The sequence below is a fragment of the Triticum aestivum genome, chromosome 2A, assembly GCF_018294505.1.
Source record: "Triticum aestivum cultivar Chinese Spring chromosome 2A, IWGSC CS RefSeq v2.1, whole genome shotgun sequence".
Taxonomy (NCBI): domain Eukaryota; kingdom Viridiplantae; phylum Streptophyta; class Magnoliopsida; order Poales; family Poaceae; genus Triticum; species Triticum aestivum.
The window spans coordinates 754,060,314-754,078,412 of record NC_057797.1 but is presented as its reverse complement, the minus strand read 5'-3'; the positions used below and the strand labels follow the sequence as shown (position 1 = coordinate 754,078,412).

Genomic DNA, 18,099 nt, shown 5'->3' with positions numbered 1-18,099 from the left:
TAATCTTATCTTCAAAATAGTTCATTTTCTATGAAATTTATGGTAAATTCATTATATTTTACAGCTAGTTGTGATCTTGTGATAGCTTTTATCCCATTTAAATATGTTTGCGACATTTTACCCCTTAGTTATGGCACACTGACAACTTTTACCCTATTTTATTATATTTCTGGATTGAAATGCTGGCCCTGTCATTTAGGACAAGGATGTAGTTGACGTGATAGATAAGCCAGACAAGTATTACTTTATTGATGGGAATACAAAATTATAAAAAAATCTCCCAGAGTTCATCAAATTATATTAACTTACGCAAATTCCATCAAACAGGTTCGACCGCACCACACAGCCCTTGTGCCATATTAAATATCCCTAACGAAAACATGCATGGGTTTTCTAAGCAGTCAATGATCACGATATCTCTGACACATGTGTTTGGCCTATCATTGGGTATGTCTTATAATCTTTTATATTAAGGGGGTAGTTATCAGGCATCAACTATGAGGTAAAAATTGTCACAAGTTTGCAATAGGTTGCAAAAGTGCAAGTTACTCTAAATTAATATCTAATCATATACAATTATAAAAGATGAAAATATTTACTCCATACTAACAAGTATGAGTCTACGTAAATAAAATGGCATAACAAAAAGTCGAGAAATTTACCAATCAAATATCTTAGAAGGTGTGGATGTATAACTGAAAGGTTGCTTGACATCAGTTCCAAAAGAGGCAAGTTGGCTTGTGCAGTAGTTTTGGCAAATGACGTTGCTGAAATAACATATTGAATTATTATTTTGCAATTTGCAAGTACCCAATCAAATTAAAGCCAAGATAAAATATTCACCTACCTGGATTTATTAGCACTAGAACCAAATCCTTGTTTGGATTGCGAGCTGCCACTGATATTGCCAAGCATCCACCAAGTGAATTTCAAATAAAAAATATTGGTCTGTTTGGTGACAAAGCATGCTCATATTTGATATACACTAGTAGAAAAGGGGGCAAAGGTCCAGGCCGGGTCAGCCCATTAGTCCCGGTTCAGTCCAGAACCAGGACCAATGGGGGCATTGGACCCGGTTCGTGAGCCCAGGGGGTCAGCCGGGCCACGTGGGCCATTGGTCCCGGTTCGTCTGGACCTTTTGGTCCCAGTTGGTGGGATGAACCGGGACCAATGGGCCTCGCTCCTGGCCCACCACCATTGGTCCCGGTTGGTGGCTTGAACCGGGACCAAAGGCTCCCCTTTAGTCCCGGTTCATGCCACCAACCGGGACCAATGAGGTGCCTATATATACCCCCTCGCGTAAGAGCAGAGCACACTGCTCTGTTTTTTTCTTGCTGAGGGGGAGAGGGCTTGGTGGTGCTCTAGCTCACCTCCTATGCACAAAAGGTGTTCGATGAAATGCCCGAGTCACACTACTTAAGCTTTCTCCTCTCCAAGGTCCATTTTCCTCAATATTTGTCTAGGTTTAGTGGTCCGTCACGCCCCGTCCCCGTCTTTACCGCCGTCGATCACCCGCGCCGAGCTCATTGCCGGCACCACCGTGGTGAGCCTCTTGTTCTTATCTTCTTTCTGAAAGGAAAAAATATTCTTACATGTATCTTTACATAGATACTTGTATTATTTTCTTACTTTTATTATTGCATCTTATATAGTGCAATGGTTTTGGTATCCGCCCCCATCGGCCCTCGTCATGTCTATGATCCAGATGTGGCATATATATTATCTTTATAACTATAGGTTCATTTATTGTTTATGAAAATTATGCCGACCAACGTGACATAGATTTTATTTATGTAGGATGTATGTGAATTGGAAATTCCAACCGACCCTATTGTCGAGAGGTTAAATTTAGTTGAAGAAGAAAACAATTTGTTGAAAGAAAAAATAAAAAAAATTGAGGAGGAGAAGATGATATTGGAGTTGCATGTTGCGGATGTCGTCGATGATCACAAGATCAAGATAGATGCAATGCGCTTGAAGATTAGAAAGATTAGAAAATATGCCATGCATACCGAGGCTTGGTATCATTATGTCGTTGGATCAATTATTACCTTGGTTGCGATTATGATCGCATTTGTTTTCGCATTGAAATGTTTTACATAGTTTCAATGTATGGTTTAATTAGTTAGATGCTCTGGAGAGCTATATGTTGTTAGATGAGAACTATGTATGTACTTTGGTTTTAATGTGATGATGAACTTCTACTAATTTGGACACTTAATTATATATAATGCACGCAGATGAACCGACAATGGATGTACGGTGACAGACACACCTCCGAGCACATTAAGGGCGTGCATGAGTTTCTTGATGCGGCTGAGGCAAGCAAGCAGAATGGTTTTATGTCTTGTCCATGCACTGAATGTGGGAATACGAGGTCTTACTCTAACCGGAAAATCCTTCACTCCCACCTGCTTTACAAGGGTTTCTTGCCATAGTATAATGTTTGGACGAGGCACGGAGAAATAGGGGTTATGATGGAAGACGGCGAAGAAGAAGAGTACGATGACAACTATGTGCCCCCTGAATACGGTGATGCTGCAACAGGGGGAGCTGGTGAAGATCAAGAGGAACCAGACGATGTGCCTGATGATGATGATCTCCGCCGGGTCATTGTAGATGCAAGGACGCAATGCGAAAGTCAAAAGGAGAAGCTGAAGTTCGATCGCATGTTAGAGGATCACAAAAAAGGGTTGTACCCCAATTGCGAAGATGGCAACACAAAGCTCGGTACCGTACTGGAATTGCTGTAGTGGAAGGCAGAGAATGCTGTGGCTGACAAAGGATTTGAGAACCTACTAAAAATATTGAAGAAGAAGCTTCCAAAGGATAACGAATTGCCCGGCAGTACGTACGCAGCAAAGAAGGTCGTATGCCCTCTAGGATTGGAGGTGGAGTAGATACATGCATGCCCTAATGACTGCATCCTCTACCGCGGTGCATACAAGGATCTGAACGCATGCCCGGTATGCGGTGCATTGCGGTATAAGATCAGACGAGATGACCCTGGTGATGTTGACGGCGAGCCCCCCAGGAAGAGGGTTCCTGCGAAGGTGATGTGGTATGCTCCTATAATACCATGGTTGAAACGTCTGTTCAGAAACGAAGAGCATGCCAAGTTGATGCGATGGCACAGTGAGGACCGTAAGAAAGACGGGGAGTTGAGAGCACCCGCTGATGGGTCGCAGTGGAGAAAAATCGAGAGAAAGTACTGGGATGAGTTTGCAAAAGGACCCAAGGAACGTATGGTTTGCTTTAAGCGCGGATGTCATTAATCCTTTCGGGGAGTAGAGCAGCAATCACAACACCTGACCCGTGACTCTATGTATGTATAACCTTCCTCCTTGGATGTGCATGAAGCGGAAGTTCATTATGATGCCAGTTCTCATCCAAGGCCCTAAGCAACCCGGCAACAACATTGATGTGTACCTAAGGCCAGTAGTTGAAGAACTTTTACAGTTGTGGAATGGAAACGGTGTACGTACGTGGGATGAGCATAGACAGGAGGAATTTAACCTAAAGGCGTTGCTGTTCGTGACCAATCTACGATTGGCCCGCTCTCAGTAACCTTTCAGGACAGACAAACAAAGGATACCACGCATGCACACACTGTTTAGATGACACTGAAAGTATATACCTAGACAAATGCAGGAAGAATGTGTACCTGGGCCATCGTCGATTTCTTCCGACCAACCATCAATGTCGAAAGAAAGGCAAGCATTTCAAAGGCGAGGCAGATCACCGAAGAAGCCCGCCATGCGTACCGATGATCACGTACTTGCTATGGTCAATGATTTACACGTAATCTTTGGAAATGATCACGTACTTCATTCCTGGCCTTAAGAAGATAGGTCTCCCTAAATCGCGGTATGAGGGGAGACTGAATGGAAAAGGCACTCTTGGAAGTGACTCAATGATATGCAGGGACGGATATTCTTGGTCTCAAGCACACTACATAGTTCTACAGAACTCTACCTTGGTGACCCCGTATGTCGATGAACAAAAGAACAGTCTGCGCTCCAAACACCCGGAGCAGTGCGACGACTGGATTACATGTGAACACATCAGGACTTTCAGCAGTTGGTTGGAAACACGTCTCAGAGGTGACAACACTGTTTGTGCTGTGTTGTACTTGTTGTCCAGGGGACCATCTTTGACTGTATTGACTTACAAAGGATACGAGATAAATGGGAATACATTTTACACGATCGGCCAAGATCAAAAGAGCACCAACCAAAACAACGGTGTCCGCTTTGATGCAGCAACCGAGAGCGGAAAGGACACATATTATGGTTACATAGTGGACATATGGGAACTTGACTACGGACATGATTTTAAGGTCCCTTTGTTTAAGTGCAAATGGGTCAATCTATCAGGAGGCGGGGTACAGGTAGACCCACAGTACGGAATGACAACAGTGGATCTGAAAAATCTTGGGTACACTGACGAACCGTTTGTCCTAGCCAATGATGTGGCACAGGTTATCTATGTGAAGGACATGTCTACCAAATTGAGAAAAAGAAAAGATAAGGAAGCGAATACATCATACGATGAGCCAAAGCGCCACATAGTTCTTTCAGGAAAAAGGGATATCCTGGGAGTGGAGGGCAAGACAGACATGTCTGGAGATTATGAGAAGTTTCATGAAATTCCTCCCTTCAATGTCAAGGTTGACCCAAGCATCCTGATAAACGATGAAGATTATCCATGGTTACAGCGCAATAAGCAAATGATACAAGCCAAGAAAAAGTGAAGGCTTTCTCCCACAACTATTATGATGATACCATGCCAACTTTGTAACACATGAGTATGCTATGCCAACTTTTTCAGATTTCATTTGAAAACTATGAATTTAGGTCGAATTTTCTCTATAGGTGCATCTATGTTCATTTTTTAGTAAAGTTAATGACAAACTTGTGATTCACACAAATTTCAAAGAATTCAAATCTAAACTATTCAAATTTGAAAACCAATGGCACTAACAGAAAGTTTATAATTTTTCTAAAACTAATGGCACTAACAGAAAGTTTATAATTTTGCTGACCTAAAAGCAAAAAGAAATAAAAAATAAAGCAAAAAACAAAAGAAAATAAATAATGCAGAAAACAAAACAAAAAATCTAAAAAAAAATAAAAATAGCAACAATAAGTATTTTTGTAAATAGAAACAAAATAAAATAAATAAAGCAACAAAGAAAACAAAAAAAAACTAAAAAAGTGTTTCAAATTTGAAAACTAATGGCACTAACAGAAAGTTTATAATTTTTCTAAAACGAAAAGCAAAAAGAATTAAAAAATAAAGCAATAAACAAAAGATAATAAATAATTCAGAAAACAAAACAAAAAAACTGGAAAATAGCAACAATAAATATTTTGTTGTAAGTAGAAACAAAATAAAATAAATAAAGCAACAAAGAAAAAACAAAAAAGTGTTTGCAAATTTGAAAACTAATGGCACTAACAGAAAGTTTATAATTTTTCTACAACTAGAAGCAAAAAAGAATTAAAAAAATAAAGCAAAAAACAAAAGAAAATAAATAATGCAGAAACAAAACAAAAAACTGGAAAAAATAGCAACAATAAGTATTTTGTTGTAAGTAGAAACAAAATAAAATAAAGAAAGCAACAAAGAAAAAAACAAAAAAAGTGTTTTCAAATTTGAAAACTAATGGCACTAACAGAAAGTTCATAATTTTTCTAAAACTAAAAGCAAAATAGAATTAAAAAATAAAGCAAAAAATAAAAGAAAATAAATAATGCAAAAAACAAACCAAAAAAACTGGAAAAAAAACTATTTTTGTAGAAAAGTTAATCACAAACTTGTGATTCACATAAATTTCAAAGAATTCAAATTTTAACTATTCAAATTTGAAAACTAATGGCACTAAGAGAAAGTTTATAATTTTTCTAAAACTAAAAGCAAAAAGAATAAAAAATAAAGCAAGAATCAGAAGAAAATAAATAATTCAAAAAACAAAACAAATACTGGAAAAAATAAAAATGCCACCTATTGGGCCACACGACCTGCATACGACTAGAAATCCATCTGTACATGGGCCAGGATGCAGGCCCACAGGCCCAATAGGCCCAACAAGGCAGTGACAAAGGTAGGCAAGTACTGCCTGCATATTAGAGAGGAGCTCAGCACCTAAGCCGCAACGCAGCGTATAATTAAACAGGTGCTGAGCTCTCTCAGCTAGCGAGGTGGCACTAAACTTCCCACCGCACCGCGCCAGGCCTTTGGTCCCGGTTGGTGGCTCCAACCGCGACTAAAGGGGGCCATTGGTCCCGGTTCGTGGCTCCAACCGAGACCAATGCCCCCCTTTAGTCCCGGTTGGTCCCACCAACCAGGACCAAAGGCCGCCGCTTCCCGCATTTTGGGCTGCTGAAAAGAGGCCTTTGGTCCCGGTTGATGGCATCATCCGAGACTAAAGGGGGGCATTGGTCCCGGTTTGTGCCACGAACCGGGACCAAATCCTTTCCTATATAACCAAACACTTGGGAAATTTCCCCCACCCGCCATTCTTCTCCAACGCCGCCAGGCTGCTGCGCTGCTCCTCGACGCCGGCCCCTGCCCCAACGTCATCGTCGCCTCCCCTAGCCGCCCGAGGTCGCCGTCGGCCGTGCCCTCGCCCGACGCCGTCGCCGCTCGCCGCCCTGCCCCGACGCGCGTCGCGTGCCCCGGCCCGCCCGTTGTCGTCGCCCTGCCCCGCCCGTCGTCGTTGCCCCTGCCCCGCCCGTCGCCGTCGCCCCGCCCATCGCCGTCGCCCCGGCCCGCCCGTCGCCGTCGCCCTGCCCATCCGTTGGTCCGGCCGGCGCCCCTCCCTGTTTTTTCATATATTATATGCTTGTGTATATTGTGTATATTGCTTCTTTTTGTATATTATTTATATATGTCAGTATATATATTGTGTATATTGCTTCTTTTCAGATTTTTTTCATATATATGTTTGTATTTTGTATTTTGTTTTTTTATAAAAATGTATATGTTTGTATGTTCTCTGTGTATATATGTTCATATATGCAAAAGTTATATTTAAATATTTAGAAAAGGATTATCTATATATGTTCTCTGATTTAGTACATTTTAGGTTAGTTTCATTTATAGAAAAGTTTTATATATTTAGGAGAGGAAAAAGGAAAATAAGAAGAGGAAAAAGGAGAAGAAGAGGAGAGGAAGAAAAGGAAGAGGAGAAGAAGAGGAGAGGAAGAAAAGGAAGAGGAGAAGAAGAAAGGAATAGAGGAGAAGAAGAAAAAAAGTTCTTCTTCTGCTCTATTCCTTTCTTCTTCTCCTCTTTTTTTTCTTCTTTTTTTTCTTCGATCTTCTCCTCTATTCCTTTGTTCTTCTCCTCTTTTTATTTCTTCTTCGTATTCTTATGTTTTATCAGGTCTGTCGTCGTCGATATACCCCTCCCGATAACTTCAACATGAGGGGGGGGGTCGATATACCCCCTCCCGATAACTTTAACACGAGGGGGGGTCGATATACCCCCTCCCGATAACTTCAACACGAGGGGGGTCAATATATATACCACCGCCCGATAACTTCAACACGAGGGGGGTCGATATACCCTAAATAGCAAGTATCGTCGGTGTGAGATACATGTGGCCGTCGGTGTCGGACACTACATCCATGTCCCACAAGTGACGCGGGCTTCGATGCCCACGTCACTTGTGGGACGTGGATGTAGTGTCCGACACCGACGGCCACATGTATCTCACACCCACGATACTTGCTATATAGAGTTTCCTCTACCGCTCGGTGACCCTCGACGACCCCCGTTCCCGATAAAAAAAAGAGGAAGAAGAAAAAAAAAGAGGAGAAGAAAGAATAGAGGTCCTCTTTTTCTTCTTCTTCCTCTTCTTTTTTTATCATTGAAGCGTTGTCGAGGCCACCCCAAACCCTAGAGAAGCAGCGTCGAGGCCACCCCAAACCCTAGAGAAGCAGCATCGGGCCACTAATTAATATTAGTTCTACATTTGCCACTAATATATCCATCTGTCATGTTTGAATAATAATTGCCATGTTGTAAATATTTGTAGAAACTATATATGGACACCGCCCGAGACGAAGTACAAGAAGAGTTGTTGGGGGACATAATCGCACGAGGAAGTTATGCCGTCTGCTCGTTGTTTCTCAACGACATCGATGGTCTGGAAGCAGGTGGCTATGGTTATGATACCTCAGGTGACCTAATGCCGGTGCAAGAAGGAGACTGTGAGGACGGCTCCGGTGACCCAATGCCGGTGCAAGAAGGAGACCGTGATGATGTCTCCGGTGACTGAACCGAGTCCGGCCAGGTATATATATTAGTTAAGCTTGTGCTGACTAGCTAATTGATGCATTCATTGTTTTGGTATATACACATATTAATTAAGTCTTTGTTCTTTTTTCTAGCCCTCCGGATCGAGCACAACTTCGGTAAAGAGACGAGGCCCGAAGAGAAAGTTGAGCTCAGACGAAAGGTTTGAGATCATAGCAATCGCGCCCGACGGCCAACCGGTTGAACCCATCCGGACAAAGAATGCATTTGTTGCTCAGTGCGGGGTTCTGGTTAGGGACAAGATCCCGATCAGCATCCAACAATGGTTAAAGCCGGCTACAGAAGACCCTGAGGTGTCTTATGTCAATGATATGCAGAAAAATGATCTTTGGACTGAGCTGAAGTCAAATTTCACCCTACCGCCAGAGGATGATCCGGAGAAGCCAGTTAAAGAGCAATTAATCAAGTCTTTTGCTCTTAAGAGGATGGCAGAACTATTCAGGAGGTGGAAGAAAGAGCTGAATAAGTTTGTCGAAAATAAAGAGACACCAGAATTCAAGGGCAGATATGAGAAGATCAGAGATCACTGACCCGCATTTGTGGCGCACAAGACATCGGAAAAGAGTAAGAAGATGTCGGCGACAAACAAGCAAAATGTTGCGAAGAAGAAGCATCACCATCGCACGGGGTCACGTGGCTACCTCGCAGCCCGGCCTAAGTGGGCCAAGACTGAGAATGATCTGGTTGATAAAGGGATCGAACCAGAGACAATTAACTAGCCAGTCCGTTGCCGGACTTGGTTCTTCGGGGCTGGCGGAACCTTGGACCCTGTATTAGGGAAGTGCATTTGGATGGATGAGCAAATGGAAATACCAGTCAAGAGGCTTAAGCACTATATCGAAGCAGCGCAGCAAGGGACGTTCGTTCTAGACAGAGAGAACGACGAGCTCACAATGGACCACGGGAAGCCTGAGCAATCTGGACGGACACGAGGCACGCCAGGCTCCATTCCGTGGAAGGCTGGGTTTCCGGACGGAGGCGGTTACAAATGCCACGAGAGGAGGAAGTAAGTGGAGTAGACCCAACTGCAGGCGCTGCACGCTAGGGTACAAGCGATAGAGGAACGAGAAGCAAATCACAGCAAACGAACTGTCGAAGCTTCCCCCGAAGCTACCCCGCCATCTCAGCGGAGAAGCAGCGTGTCTTCCACCGAGCTGCTTTAGCCGGAGCATGTCTTGACGGCTCCTGTCAGCTATCCCGTGGATGCTATCACGGAGTCTCGAAATTGCCACCTTATGACGCAATGGATTAATATGAAGGTCAAGGCGGCTGTTGGCTCTATTTTTCCTACTGAACCCGGCACAACTTTTCACTGTCGGCCGATTCCAGAAGGATATGCTAGAGTGATGGTCGATGAAATAATGGAGGGATTTGAGGACCTCCAGTTTGACCACCCTACCGGTGAAGGGGAGACTCGGCTGGGTTCTGCTCTGAAGACTCCATGCCTATGGTGGAAGGAGCTCATCAACCTTCCGAACTGGCGCCTCCGCCTCCTCCTCCTCCGACGGGTCAGGGCACTCCTCCTCCTCCACCGCCTCCTCCTCCGACGAGTGACGATCCGGGCACTCGGCCGGCTCCTTCTCCGGCGCATGGCGGCACTCCGCCTCCTTCTCCGCTTGCGCCGGTGCGCCCGAGCAGCCAGCCTCATCCTTCTCCGCCTCATCAGCAAGGGCGGAAGAGACCCGCCGCCGCTCTGGCTACTCCGGCGCGTCGTAGTCCTTCTCCTCCGCCTCGTAAGCAAGTAAAGAAGACAACTGCTCCGTCTACTCTGCCGGCGTCTAGCAGTACAGCCAAAGGCGGGAGGACATACAGATTCGATCCTTCTCTGAAGACTTCAGAGAAGTTACCATACGAGAGGACCCCGGAGGAGAACGCTGAGATCGCGCGAAAAGAAGTGAGGAACTTCTTTGAAGGGGTGAAAGCAAATAAACATCCACCTCCGGAGGAGAAGGTAGATCCGGTGAAAGCGAAGCGCACTCTGGCTGCCCTGACAAAAGCACCCAAGTCTCCGCCGAAAGGCAACTATGAACGCATTATTGGAAAGGCATTTGCCGAAGCGGAGTGGCCGGGAAGTACCATCAGTGATCAAAGGCTGAAAGAACGACGAGCTGGGAAATAAATTGCCCAGCTCGGCGAATAGCGAAGCAATCGTGCCCCCCGCTCAAGGTGCCTAGCGACATCATCGCTAATGGTCCGAGGATGGTGCCCGGTTATAGCAATCTTGGAGATTACCTGCTCGACGATGTACATTATGATCTCATGGAGGTGCAGATACAAAGATACGAGTACGGGAAGCCTCTCGTCAAAGATGAAAGATCTCTATCAACGATGATGCGAAGATTGCATGATTGGTACTTGAAAATCTGCAGAGAGTCTGGGGGGAGGAGTACTTTGTATGTGAGAGTTAAAAAGGAGCATGACCTCGTTGGAATTGAACTGTTGCATGTTCCATTTGAGGAGTTCTTTTAGTTTTTCAATCAATTGGCCCTCGATAAAGCAACGGTCACCTGCTACTGTCTGTTAGTACTACTTCTGTCATTAAGTCTCTCTATATAGCTCAGCTCTTTCATTGCATGTATTTATAATTATCCTCACTATATTATGTAGATTGAAGATCGTCGGAATGAAGAAAAGACAAATTGGTGATATTGGGTTCATTAACACAAATCTCATAGATGCAACTCAGGTTAAATTTCATGCCGCAGATACCGAGGCCAACTTGCTACGATCGTTGGTAATAAATGAAAACAAAGATATAATACTCTTTTCTTACAACTTCAAGTGAGTGTTACTGTCTTGTGCATATTCGGTTTCCCTTATATATTAGTCAAGGTTATAGTAATGTAATTGATGAGTTATGCATGCGTGTGCAGTTTCCACTATATTCTCCTAGAGATTAAGCTTGAGCAGGGACTAGTAACCGTCTTAGACTCGAGACGAAAAGATCCCCAGAAATATGCGGACATGACTCAAATGCTCGAGAAGTAAGTTAAATCGATCATTATCCACCATATCAGCAACTTTGTTCATTTCCTGATGTATCAAGTAATTGTTTTCTTTGTCTGGCAGGGTTTGGAGAAAATTCACCAAAAAAGCTCCGGGACTGCCGAAGAAGCTGCAATTTAGACACTCGAAAGTAAGTACTATAGTAGCATGTTCCGCGCATCTCCTAGTGATTCAAGCGCTAGTTTCATCAATACCATTTGGCATTCTTGCTTATCAGTTTGATTGACCTCTGTTTCTTGTAAAGTTGTTGTGGCAGGAATAAGGGAACGATTTCTGTGGATACTACGTTTGCGAGTCCATCCGCCACACGACCTGTGAGCGGGGCTACTCTGTCGAACAATATGAAGTGCATAAATAACAACATTCACAATTTTATTTTATTACCATCGTTTGTGTTGAGTTTCATTCATTCATTCATATATATATATATATATATATATATATATATATATATTGACCCCCTTCTTCAAATTAGATGTTTCGGAAGAGGGATGAACTCCTAGCACCAGCTCGCATGTGAGCAATTCAAGAGGAATTGGCGGCATTCTTTCTTGACCATGTGATCGCTGAAGACGGAGAATACTATGTGGACCATGCGTCCGTATGATTATATTTGTAAGAGATAATTATTGTATATATGTAGCTGTAGTGTCGGATAGATATACGAGAACTTGTTGTTCGACCAATCTCTCGGAGAAGGAGAGGTGGTCGATATCACTTCTCTCTGTATGCATATATGTTCATGACGATCTTCTGTTTCCTTCGTTTGCTTACTAGCTAGCTAGCGTGTCTAGTACTCTCTATACGTATGTATAGTATGTAGCATCGACCAAGCACGGACATAAGAGAGGACACTTCTCTCTATTAATTATAGCTAGATAACACAATATATGAAACACCTAAATTAACCCCCCAAAACCCCCAAAGCCCCCCCCTTCAAAAAAAACAAAAACCCCAGCCACAGAAATGCTGACGCGTGGATGCCTATTGGTCCCGGTTGATGCCACCAACCGGGACCAAAGGCCCTCCTGCCTGGGCTCCGCGCACAGGCCACGTGGAGGCCCATCTGTCTTGGTTCTGGATTGAACCGGGACTAAAGGGACATGGCATTAGTACCGACCCTTTAGTCCCGGTTCAGGAACCGGGACAAAAGGCCCTTACGAACCGGGACAATAGGCCCGTTTTCTACTAGTGATATTCTTCCACTATTTGTATTAGCCCTGTATGCATTTAAATTTAGTAGGAATCACTGAATCCTATGAAGGTGGTTCCTGTTACTAGTGTTCAAAGGCCATAATATAGAAGTAACAATGTTTGATTACACTAGGACCCATGCACAAGCAAATATTTGCACATTGTACACCACATATTTATTCAATAGACTATTTTCCATGGTTATGTGCATTAATCGATGCCGAGACCCGAGGTTATCCTGTTTAATAGAAAATATACTATTTTCCCGGCACCGAATTTTCTAGCTCCAACAAAACAGTTAATTATGTACTATGAAGTCATAGAAAACACTACACGCTTACTGCCATCATTCAAATAAATTCATCAGAATCATGGAAATGGAAAACATGCGACTCCACTCATGGTTTGAAATATCTAGTATTTAGGTCTTCATAAAACTCACAGGTAAACATGGAATATCTAATCTCACAAATATATATGAAGAAAATCCAACCAAATCATTGTATTCTCTGTGTGCACAGAAAAAACTACAATGAAAAATATATTGTCGAGTAGCCTAAGTAAGTCACAATTAGTGAGGTAATAGCAAGATTTTAGAGGATCTATTATGGGAATCAGTGTATTATCCAATGTAAATTAGCAAGGGTCTAGATTAATTTGACCATGTGTAATTAAACTAATTAGTTAGATTGGCAAATAATATGCTTTATAAGATAATGGATACAATAGATGTACTCTGAGCACAATTTCCTTAGAAATTAATGCAAATAAATATGAGGCAATGTGTATGAACGCTTCTAGAACAAAAAATGGGCATGTTTATAATTTGAGGGCTGTATGAATGGTTTAGAGGTTTTGACTTCTAAGAAATCATATGTTTATACTCCCCCCATTTCGAAATACTTCCCATATTAGTTTTGTTTTAAGTCAAACTTTGTAAGTTTTGGCCACATTTATATTAAAAATATCAACATATACAATACCAAATAAATAAAAATATGCAAACATATTCCTTGGTGGATCTAATAATATCCATTTGGAATTGTGAATGTTGATATTTTTTCTATAAACTTGGTCAAACATCACAAAGTTTGACTTGAGGCGAACCTAACTCGGGAATTATTTTGAAATGGGGGGGGGGGGGTTATAATTATGGATACAAAACATGTTCTATGATATTAATTAACTTTCTTAGGATTTAATGCAAGATAAATATGAGGTATCTTTGATTCTAGAATAAAAAGTCTGACGTTCTACTAGATCATCAAGAATAAGGAGGTGGAGGAGTTCAAGTTTATAATTTATGGATCTCTCTATATTTATTTGGTTAAAACTATGTAGTACATCTCTGGTGACTTGGAATGCTAACAAACATTTTATTCTCTGAAACATAGCCAATCTATCTGTACCTCCAAATGGTGTACGATCGTTTATTGGTATGTGTAAGCAGCCCACCTCAAATACCCTGCCGATAAAAAAAGAAGAAAATAATTGAACGTTATTATATCAAATTTTAAATTTGTAAAAAAAATATTCCATTGATCAAACTAATTACACAAAGCATACAAATGGTTACGACACAAGACAAAGCTAGTTCTCGTGGGATGCACAAATGACCCTATGTGAAGTAAATACAATTTCACCCATAGAGTATCACATGCCCCGTCTAGGAGTCATCCAAAATCGGCTCTACCACTAACAAGGAAGTGCAAGAGAAAGTGGGGAATCATGAGCATACCAATATCACTACACCACAACACTACATCCCCAACAGACAGGTTGGATGGGAATACAAGTTTTGCCAACAGACAGTTGGACGGGAAAGACTATTGCCGACCGACAACGTCTGTTGGGGAAAGTCCAGACGGGAAAGCCCTTTCCCGACCAACATATCTTTCCCGATCGACTGTTTGACGGCTATGGAGTAGCTTTCCCGACCAACAGTCTGTTGGGCCTATCATGGGCCTTTCCCGACCGACAGTCCGTTGGGGAAACCATGGGCCTTTCCCGACCAACTATTGGACGGGGTATTCTTTCCCAACCAACATTTTGTTGGGCCCGCATTAGCCTTTCCCAACCGACTGTCAGACGAGTTTGTTTTGCCGACCAACAATTAGACAGGGTTTTTCTTTGCCGACCAATAGTTCATCAACATTTTTCTTAGCCATAATTAACATATGGTACTGATTGTCACCTACATATAGTTCATGTGTTGTAAGTATAATCACCCAGACACCATACATCAGGTGCACCAAACATTTTTTTATTCCATCAATTAGTTGTCACATACATACACTTCAGTTTGTTCTAAACATAACCACCGAGACACCGTACATCAGGTTCACAAATGACAGGTAAAAGATGCAAGTATGAGACATCAGTTGTACAAAATGAAATCTAAAACATCTAGGAGTAGTTGACGTGGATCGTTGGCTTCATGGTTCCGTGTGAGTGTAGTCCTTTTGTTTGCTCCCTACAAAAGTTAAACAATTCTCAATTATAATACACTATTGGAAACTAGACTACAATACCAAAATTCCAACATAAAGGATAATCACATTCTCAAAAATATAAATAATAATACAGAGAATTTAATAGCCATGTGTTAACACTAACGTTGATCCTCGGCTGAGATCACCCTAGCCGGCCCACCATCTCCATAAGGAGTTGATAGGTCAGCAAAGGCATTTGTTTCTTCTCATTAAAAAAAGATAAATTACTCTATTGGCATAGGCAAAAAAACTGGAGTACGCATGATCTTCAGCTGGCATAAGTGTTTGAAGCATCTATTTGTGTTCATACAATTATTAATTATGTATTATATAAATCATTCATTCTTCTGCATTTGTAGTATTTCAGCATCACATTGAGGTCATTTTCACTTTTTGGCATCTGAAAACTAATGAGCAATGCTTATCTAGCTACTTAATTTGATTTTCAAGGACTACACTTGTGCAGACTTATTATACAAATTTGTAGATCTTACTAATAAGACTGCTTTCCATAGCAGATGTGTGCTAAGCATAGATTTATTTGTACTATTCTTCCTGAAAGGAGATTGACTAGTTGGTGAATACATCCCTTATTTTGACTTAATTTCACAAAATAAACAGGACGGGTCAAGTTACCTTCACATGCCAGCCCAGGAAAGATATATTTCCGTCTAGCTATGCTCAAGATAAATGCGCCTGGTCAAATGTGGTAGCCATATATTGCAGTCATGAGATTCCTTGTCCCAACTCCCAACATTTATTGACACCCTCAACCATATATAATAAATATTGCTCCACTACCTGTAAAGGATAAAAGGTTTCTTTAGATCCTCACAGACCAAGATATATATTCGTCAAGATCTGGAATTCTTTCAGTTTCTCCTCGAGATAAATTGTATTAATATCTGCTTACCAATAGAACCATTAAAGGCTCAAAAAATAGTGAAAGCAACACAACCAAGTTTGAATATTGATATACTCAGCCAAATACAGTTTAGTGCTGAAAATTCACAAATAGTTGCAATAGCATTTATGTTAACCATGCATTATGTTCCAATATAGTATACACAATAGCTCCCAATTTCTTCCTCTTTAATTTGAGAGTATTATGGTTCAGTTAATTTTAACAACTTTAAGTTATTTGGAACACCATAACAACTCAAAATTTTCAATAGCATTCATGTCAACCATGCATTATGTTCCAGTATACACACTAGCAGCAGCACACTTCTAATTTGTCTTAGTGGGATCTAAAGAAGCTTGATGAAAAAGAGATTTGTCTGTTTAATATTTGTAACCAGTAACTCTTCTTATAAACATAAAATTCTACAAAGTAAGTGCTCAAAATTATTTCATCAATTCTGATGTCTTGCAAGAATGTGTCAGTTGGAGAACAGGATATTAACAGCAGGCAAACCGTCATGGAAGAATGACAACATAAAAGTCGAATGTCAACATATCCCTATTTTTGTTCTATAGAATAACATGGCCATATGAAAAATATGAACTCTCTTTTTCACCATATGGAAAAAGAACAACATAAAGGTCCAGTATCAACTAAGCATGTAGTTTCCTGTTCTCTAATTTAAGAGTAGTATGTTTCAGTTCATCAACAAGAACCCAGCCCCCATGTGAATAGATTATCTTTTCCAATAAAAGGATCCCCAATGGACCCCCAATTTCATTAAGAGATCAGAGCCCCTTTTGTTCAGATAAGTGACCGAAATTACCTTACTGACGGGATGACAAAGATGCCACATTTGTTCAGACGCCCACTAGAAGAATTCAAGTGGTCTTTTAATGTTGAAACCAAGTATTACTTCTTGGAGCTAAATAGAATATAATGTTACAACATGATATTTTTCAAAGGAAGCATTTAGAAAAGTGATACATGTATTCCGTTTGTACCAAATAATTAATACTCCCTCTGTTCCTAAATACTTGTCTTTCTAGGCATTTCAACAAGTGACTACATACGGAGCAAAATGAGTGAATCTATACTCTAAAATATGTCTACATACATTCGTATGTAGTAGTCATTTGAAATGTCCAAAAAGACAAATATTTAGGAACGGAGGGAGTAGAAAACTGGAGCTGTGTTTACTGGACAAGCACATAGTCCTATATGACTGTCAGAAGTAATCAGTGAGGGCATCCAACATTGCTTGCTATCTCACATAAATACTTACAGAGGTTCTTTGAAGAGTGTGTTGTAGTGGCATCAAGTCGATGGGATGCATGCGTATGACTTCGGACATCTTCCAGTGGCTTTTTTGCCCAAACTTACTAAAAGATTCATTTCCCCTGCAAAAAAATAATTTTCAATTTCAATCTGCTAACAACCTTAGAATGCAAACAATAATAGTGATAGAATGTTAGGGTTTGAACTTTACTAGTTCAAGGACTTCTGCTTCCATGAACCAAAGCAGCACAATTTCTTTTTGGAAGAGATTAACCTTACAACCAAGTAAAAAAATCAGGTCCACCAGTGGGAGTTGGAATCTGAGCACACACACACACACATACACAGAGAACTTATGATGTTGTTTCTGCCATGGATGGCTAGGTCCTATTCTCCTAAAGTGGGGAGAGATGGGGGCACCTACCACCAAGCCCCTAATCACCGGAAGTAGAGGAAGCAGAGGTTCGGTGCCTTGGACCTGACCACTGAGAGCGAAGGGACGTTGTCCCACATAGATCTAGCTGGTCTGGGTTGGGGCGGTGGAGCCATGAGAGAGAGCTGAGAGGTGGCATCACCGGCCGCTTGCGTATGAACAAAAAGCGCCGCTGTTGGCACATGTGTGATGGTGGCGCCGGCACAAGCCCACATCAGCATGGGAAAACGGCAGCCATGTGGTGATGACGAGTACGCGGAAGCAGGAATCCTTGTGCACAAGTGCCCTGAACATATAAAGAAAAAGAAAAGGCTAACTATGATTTTGGAGCTATTTATTCATACCAGGGTTAAATAAGCTGAAGTTCTTGTTCTCAGAGCACAAGGATTAAATATACTCTTATATTTGTGAGAATTTTACAATGATCAACTGAAATTCTGAACAATTAGTATGATCACTTGGACTTTTT

The 18,099-nt window shown here is 41.6% G+C and overlaps 1 pseudogene; it reads right to left on the bottom strand.

Moving 5' to 3' along the window:
- The window catches only part of LOC123192001 (acyltransferase-like protein At1g54570, chloroplastic), a 43,040-nt pseudogene that overhangs the window by 9,946 nt on the left and 14,995 nt on the right, over positions 1–18,099 (bottom strand).